This window comes from Oryzias latipes, chromosome 2 (genome assembly GCF_002234675.1).
Source record: "Oryzias latipes chromosome 2, ASM223467v1".
Lineage (NCBI taxonomy): Eukaryota > Metazoa > Chordata > Actinopteri > Beloniformes > Adrianichthyidae > Oryzias > Oryzias latipes.
Genome location: NC_019860.2, coordinates 2689623 through 2696278, shown reverse-complemented (window position 1 = coordinate 2696278; position 6656 = coordinate 2689623). Strand labels below are relative to the sequence as shown.

The following is a 6656-nucleotide window of genomic DNA, read 5'->3' as shown; positions in this document are numbered from 1 at the left end:
GTCGTGATAAAATCCTTCCCTAATGGTGGTGGTGGTGGTGGGGGGCATTGGTATTTGGTGATCCTTGCATCTGTATGTCCCCTCTCTTACCCCCCCACCACCCCTGTATCCACACAAGCCTTCAGCTGGGAAGAATTTCAGAGGTTTTCTTCTAATGAGAGCAGCTTTTTTTTGCCAAGTCCAATGGCCTGACATCTAACAGAGATTTGTGCACCATTTTTCTGATGCAATTACAGCAGACTTGAGGAATCGTACTGGGGACTTTTCAGAAATGTAATATTACCTCATTTGGTCTTTGGTGTGGCCTGGAAGGGATTTTCTTTTTTTTTTTCTTTTTTGAGAGGCATTTGGAAACGTTTTCCTTGTAAAACGCTCAGCCGTTTAAGCGATAGGATTCTTGGGATCGGCCCTCTGTCCCTAACCACAAAGTATTGAAAGCGGCGTTGACAGCGTAAGAAAAAAAAAAGAGCTGTGCGCGCCAACTCTCATCTTTCATCACCTCACCGGCGTCACACAATATTTACATGAAAAAAAAACACCTTCTTTTTTCAAAATGGCGGCTCTTTGTTTTTGTTTTATCCCCATAGCAACCATTTCATTTTTGGGTCGCCTTGGGTTTACGAGCAGATAGATGTAATTTTTAGATGAATGGGCAAAAGTAAATTTTGATATTTCCTTAGCAACCAAGGTTTTTTAATAACCACACCCACATCTCTGCTATAGTCAAAGTTTATGTTATATATTTTCGATCATCTTGAGCCAAGGATTCATTTATTCCATTTTTACAATGTTCCGGTCAAAAGTGTGTGAGCAACAGGGATGTGCCACTTATGCTAGCTCGTCATGCTAGCTCGTCATGCTAACATCGTAAAATTTTACAACTTTTTTCTCCCCCAAGTAGCTTTCCTTTTAAATTCTGAATCCAGCCCATCACTGCATTTTTTCCTACTGTGATGTCATCGTGAAGAATTGCGAAAACAATATGAAGTTTGCGGGCCATTAAAAAAAAAAAAGATTAAAAATGAAAGAAAGACCCCTCCGGTTCTTTGATATTTGACAGAAAAATGGAGCGCTTGTTTTTAAATGTCACCCCATCCTATCTTTATTTTTTTTCATGAACTTTGGTCTGAATTTTCGGCAGCACCTTCACGGTGTCCGGATCATCCATTGAATCTTAAAAAACGCTGAGTCATGGCTCTACTTTTTCCTCTCCCGTCTCCTCCTTTGCTCCCAAATTGTTGCATCTTGAGTTCCTAAGCTTCCCTAATGGGTCCAACCTGCAGCGACTGTATCCTCAAACGGGGACGTACCTCTGCGGAGTGCTGGTTTGTGCGTATGGGGGATAAAGAGCTTCCCCACAATGCACCCTGTCACACGCGATGCGGGGGCTCGCTCCTCGCCTGGCCCTGAGCGTGCCAGAGATAAAAATGTGTTTCTTATTTCTTGCTTTGCTGTTGACATCAAAATGCTTCCAACTTGGGTTGTGTGCAGGAAAAAGGCAGAATTGCAGGAATCTGCATGAATCCAGGTGGACGCGTCCGATGCGTGCAAGGTGCCTCTAGATTCCTCAACCAGAAGTCTTGAGCCTTGGTTGAGAAGCTGCAGGAGTTCCTGATTCGATTGCTGCATGGTACCTTACTGTGTGAAGTTTGCGTGTTCTCCTTGTGCAAGCGTGGATTTTGTCTGGGCACTACAGTTTTTTTCTGGAGACTCCTGTTTTCTCAGGATGGTTCGGTTTTCCTCCAGCTAGTTGTTGGGGCACCGAGTTACTCGGTACTGACCCTGGATGCTTCCCGCACCGTCAGGCCCCATTGGTGGCGTGGGTGATGAGTAAAGTTCCTCTTCCAAAGGTTTATCCCCAAAAACAAAAAAAAGACCAGTGCACAGACTGGAGTAATGGCATTTGTTAACATGAAAGGAGTGTTATCGAGCGCCGTTGATACTTCTTCGCCAAATGCCGGCCCACCCCGATCCCCCCCTCTGGTGAGCGTTTAGCGTTAACTCGTGGCGGCTCCTGGGAATTGTAATGAAATTGCAAACAAATGGGGTCAAGCTCTCAAGGAGACGCGCCTTGCTAATTACGTGCCACCATCTTTAGGGAAGCTGGGATCTGCAGGTCGCCGCCGTGTCCAAGTCACTGGTAGAACACGGCGAATCCCAGTTGACGAGACTCCTTATTTTTTTGGGACGTTTTGGTCGATTAGAGGTTGATATTTAAGCTCATTTCATGCAACAAACGCATTTTTGCTAGGAGGGGCCCATGCTTATACCTGTGGAGACCAAAGGCGGCCTATCAATAACCCCTCCCCCGCACGCCGTTCCATCAAAATGCCATTCCTTTACCAGAGCAATACCATCAGATCTGTTTTCTCCGATTCGTCTCACCTGTGTTATCGCCGCCGGCAGAGCAAGCGATGCCATTACCTGACATGAGCGTGACGGGGCGCTTTGTAATTACTGAGCACGCTCCCGCAGTAATTACTTTGAAAAAAGAAAAGACCAGAAAGGAGAAGAAGAAGAAGAAGAAGGAAGAGGAGGAGAAGGAAAAGGGGCCAGAGACGCTCGGGTGGACGCTGAAGAGCCGAGAGACTTTCCTTGGCGGAGGCATTATCTCACCCTCTCATCTGCCAGAAACAGTTGACGGAAAATATGCCCTATCAGCAGAAATAACCACCTTCCCACCTCCCTTTTCGTTTACAGCCCTCCTACTTGCGTCGCCACCCGCGCGCCCTGACAGTCTGATAAAAGACGAACCCCCCCCCCCCAGTGCGCGGTGAGGGATACCAATAAATCAGACGAACCAACAAGAGCGGAGACCACCTATTCCGCCGCCGTCGCCACACCCTGTTGCATGGGTTTCCCTGGCCACCGTTGACAAGTATCCAGTCGCTAATCTCTTTTGGCGGTTGGATTAAGCCGGCAAATGTGCTCATAAATTTGGGATTTCGTCTGAGGTAGATTGGGATTGACGGAGGTAAATCCCTCGACGCCGACATGGACCAGTAAGCTCGCTGTTGTCTTGTTTGTGTGGTAAACACCCAAAGTGGAGGATGAAGGGGCCTCGTTTCCCAGAACAATGCGAGGAACAGATGCTTTCATTCTCGGATCGTTCTTCGTGTTCAGGTTCTAGAAAAAGGAATAAATGTGGACAACGTTAGCGTGCGCTAGGAGAATCATCCGTGTTGTCTGACACGAAATGGGAAGTTTGTTGTATGAGGGAAGTGATCTAGATCTGTCTGATTTTTGGGATCTACCATCAATTTGTACTTTCAACTAAACCATTTTTTGAGCAAAAAGTTTCATTCGTTTGCTCCTGAAATGAAGAACATCTATTAAGGGGAGCGTTCTGTTAATTAATCAAGAATTATTATTAATCAACAAAAAAAGTAGCTAATTTTGTTACAAGGTGTGTGTTTTGGCTAGCCGTTTTCAGCTAGGTACGTCAAATAAAAAAAAACAATGTCAACATTTGGCAGTTTGTTTTAGCTTTCTCCTGACATCAAAGTCTTCCTTTTGGCACAAAACTTTAAACCAAAAACACGATTCAGCTGCGACTGATTAAACTCCTCTAGCTTTAGCGCAGTAGCTGGCAATGCTAAGCCCAAATATCCGTACAACAGCTGTGGTAAGCGATTGTCATCAATGGTATCTAATTCATCAAGAAAAATTGCTAATTTTTCTGTGAGTTGAGCTAAAGTTAGCAACACCAAGTGAGGCTCGCAGTTTTTCAGATTTTCCCAAAAATCATACTCAATTGCATAAGGTTTAAATAATTACATTTTGAACAGTTCAAATCAATGTACTCGGTTCTGTCCATGTTTCAAACTAAAGTTAGCAACATTCAGTGTGTGTTTTACCTAGCTAGGTTTTGGCACGTCAACAATGTCTGATGTAGTTCTTATGTGCCACTGGAAAAAACACATTATTTTCAAGTGCAGTGCATTCTTCTCTGTTAAAAATTACCTTCAAAATAAAGTGCATTTTAGTTCAGGTCAGCAGGGCAAATACAATGATAGTTTTTTTCCATTTATTTTCTCTGTATTAGCAACTCAGACGTCTGGCTAGCTAGTTAAGCAAAAAAACTTCAACGTAAGCTAGTTTGTTTTAGCCTTTCATCAAAGACTTACTGTCCACCTGAACCTTTGAGAAATATTTAATTCAGCTCCGACGCAATAAACTCCATTTATAGCTTTAGCACTTAAGCTAGCAATGCTAAGTCATCAAATGTCTCAGATTAATCAAGAAAAATCACAAATTTTGGATTGAATCGCTGTGGGGTCTGTTCATTTTAGCTAGCAGTTTTTAGCTAGGTGTTGGAACCTCAATGTATTGACTGTCTTTACCACTTTTGTACCACTGGCTAACAAACAATTAACAAGAGGATATATGTTAAAGACTATTTCACACAAATGCAAAGAAAAAAACACTGTGAAAATGATGGCCAACCGTTAGCTTGTTAGGGAGTTCAGGCCTTCCTCACCACAGATTGTTTGCCAAAGTGATCCTAAGAATGAAAATAACAGTAAAAAGAAACTTTTAAAATAAAGCTGACTTTGAAGTTGACTGGTGGGCAGCCGTGGTGCAGCGGTAGGGCGGTCGACCCATGATCGTATGATTGCAGGTTCAATTCCCGTCTTGCACGCCCATGTGTTGAAGTGTCCTTGGGCGAGACACTGAACCCACCTTGCCTCTGGTGGGAGGTTGGCGCTAGTGTTCAGGCAGCGGAGCCGCCATCAGTGTGTGAACGTGTGTGTGAGTGGGGGAATGGGACTGTAAAGTGCTTTGGGCCTTCGAAACGCGCTATATAAGTATGCGCCATTTACCATTTACTTTGAAAAAAAAATGGAACCAAGTCAGTTCACCTGGTCACCACTAGGTGTCTGGTTCAAATTAAGTATTTTTTTTCCATTCAATGTAAATTGGATGGAAAAAAAGAAGAAATGTTTACCACAAATGCCAAAATTATCCTTTATGTGAATCAGATTCTTTCGCACATCTAACAATGCTCAGGGAGGGTTGACCTTTTGACCCCCGGCTTAGAGGAGGAGTTCATTTTTCAGATCTGTTGATCCTCAAGCCTTGTTCAGCTCATTCTTCAGTTGGCAAACCTCTCAAGAATGCCAACTGGCAACGTTCCAACCACCCAACCGAGGATCCCGTCCTCTCCTTGGGCGCTCCGCTTCAGTTTCCCCCTTTAGTTTAACAGGTATCGACAGAACTGATGAAGCGGATCATCACCTGCGAAAAGAAATTTTCCCTGCTGCCTTGCCTGCTCGGGGTCCCGAGACACTTTGAGTTTCCCTTTTCTCGGATTCAGAGACTCTCCCCCTACCTGGAGGGGGTTTTCAAACGTCTCGCAGAACACATAATAACCTCCGCCTAACCAAATAAAACCCCGGCTCTCTCCCTCCGACAACAGAGAGAAGAATGGAACACGGGCTAACTGGCAGTGAAGGCAATTTGTCGTTGAGGCTCACTCCCCCTTCTCTCCTGCACTATCCAGATTTCCCATAAGGAATGTGTTTCGGTGTAATTCATCACCGGGCCAAAACGGCAACCAGCTCGTTCTGCCGGTGAAATATGAGTCAGTGAAGGGGAGGCATTTTCACACGGTAGCTGCGCTGAATGGGGCATTATTTTGGCAAGCTCCTACAAGATACTCCGACACCTTTTTTCCTTTTTTCTTCTTTTTTCCGCCGTTGCAACACACTGTTTATCAAATGTCTCTAGACACGGGAGGTGCACAATAAACATCAACCGGCGAATTACAAGCCTTGATTTCCGGCACATTACCGCGTCCTATGAAGAAAAGAAAAAAGAAGAAAAGAGGAGCAGGGAGAAAAACACGGCACTCCATCTTGTTATAATAACATGTCTCTTTATGAAGATGGAGGATGACAGAGGCATACCTGCCTGTGAGGCGGGATGATAGTATTGAGGATGGGAGTCATAAGGCCTCTGAGTGCCGTTCGTCTAATTCGCCGTCTTCTGTCTGGGTTTAAACTCATTGAAGTGTCAGACATCTGTAAAGCGACAGAGCAACTTCAATAACGGCTAAATCTCCTTTAAACAAAAGCATATGTGCAATAAAAACCTATGTAGAAACACCATGAATTTAAGTATGATCACAAAACATGGGTAAAAAACCTCTCATTATACCAATGTGATATGATTTTATACTAAAAAAAAAAGTGGAGCCACCTTTTTTTTATTTACTGATTGGAGCCAAGTCAGTTCAGCTGGACACCACTTGGTGGCGTGGTAAAATCAGAGACTTGGTTTACTTATTATATTTATAATTTTTCTATTGAAAAGGTGTAGTCAAGAGTCAGGTGTTTGATTTTCTGTTTGGGGGTGGGGCTTTATTAGAAAGAGAAAAAAGCCAGGTCCGTTTCACCAGGTCACCACTAGGTGGCTGGTTAAAACTAAATCCCCATTTCCACCAATGTAAAAGAGATGTTTCTACTCATGTAACGTTTTAAAATAAAAATAAAAATTGTACTGATATGATCCTGAATGGCAAAAATTAAGCATGAAGAGGAGTGGCCACCTTGACTTGAGTTTAGGCCTAGAAAAACAGTGTTTTTCAACTACTTTGCCTCGAGAGATGGTCAGGTGTGCTGTGGGAAATTGCCCTCATTCACTGATCTAAAAAC

At 43.8% G+C, this 6656-nt stretch overlaps 1 long non-coding RNA gene across 1 annotated transcript; it reads right to left on the bottom strand.

Moving 5' to 3' along the window:
- Positions 1–332: 332 nt before the first annotated feature.
- Positions 333–6100, bottom strand: LOC110016060. Its single transcript, XR_002874904.1, has 3 exons — positions 5910–6100; positions 4447–4504; positions 333–3126 (listed from the first exon to the last, which is right to left on the bottom strand). It is a non-coding gene; the product is annotated as an uncharacterized LOC110016060 (long non-coding RNA).
- Between the last annotated feature and the right edge of the window lie 556 nt (positions 6101–6656).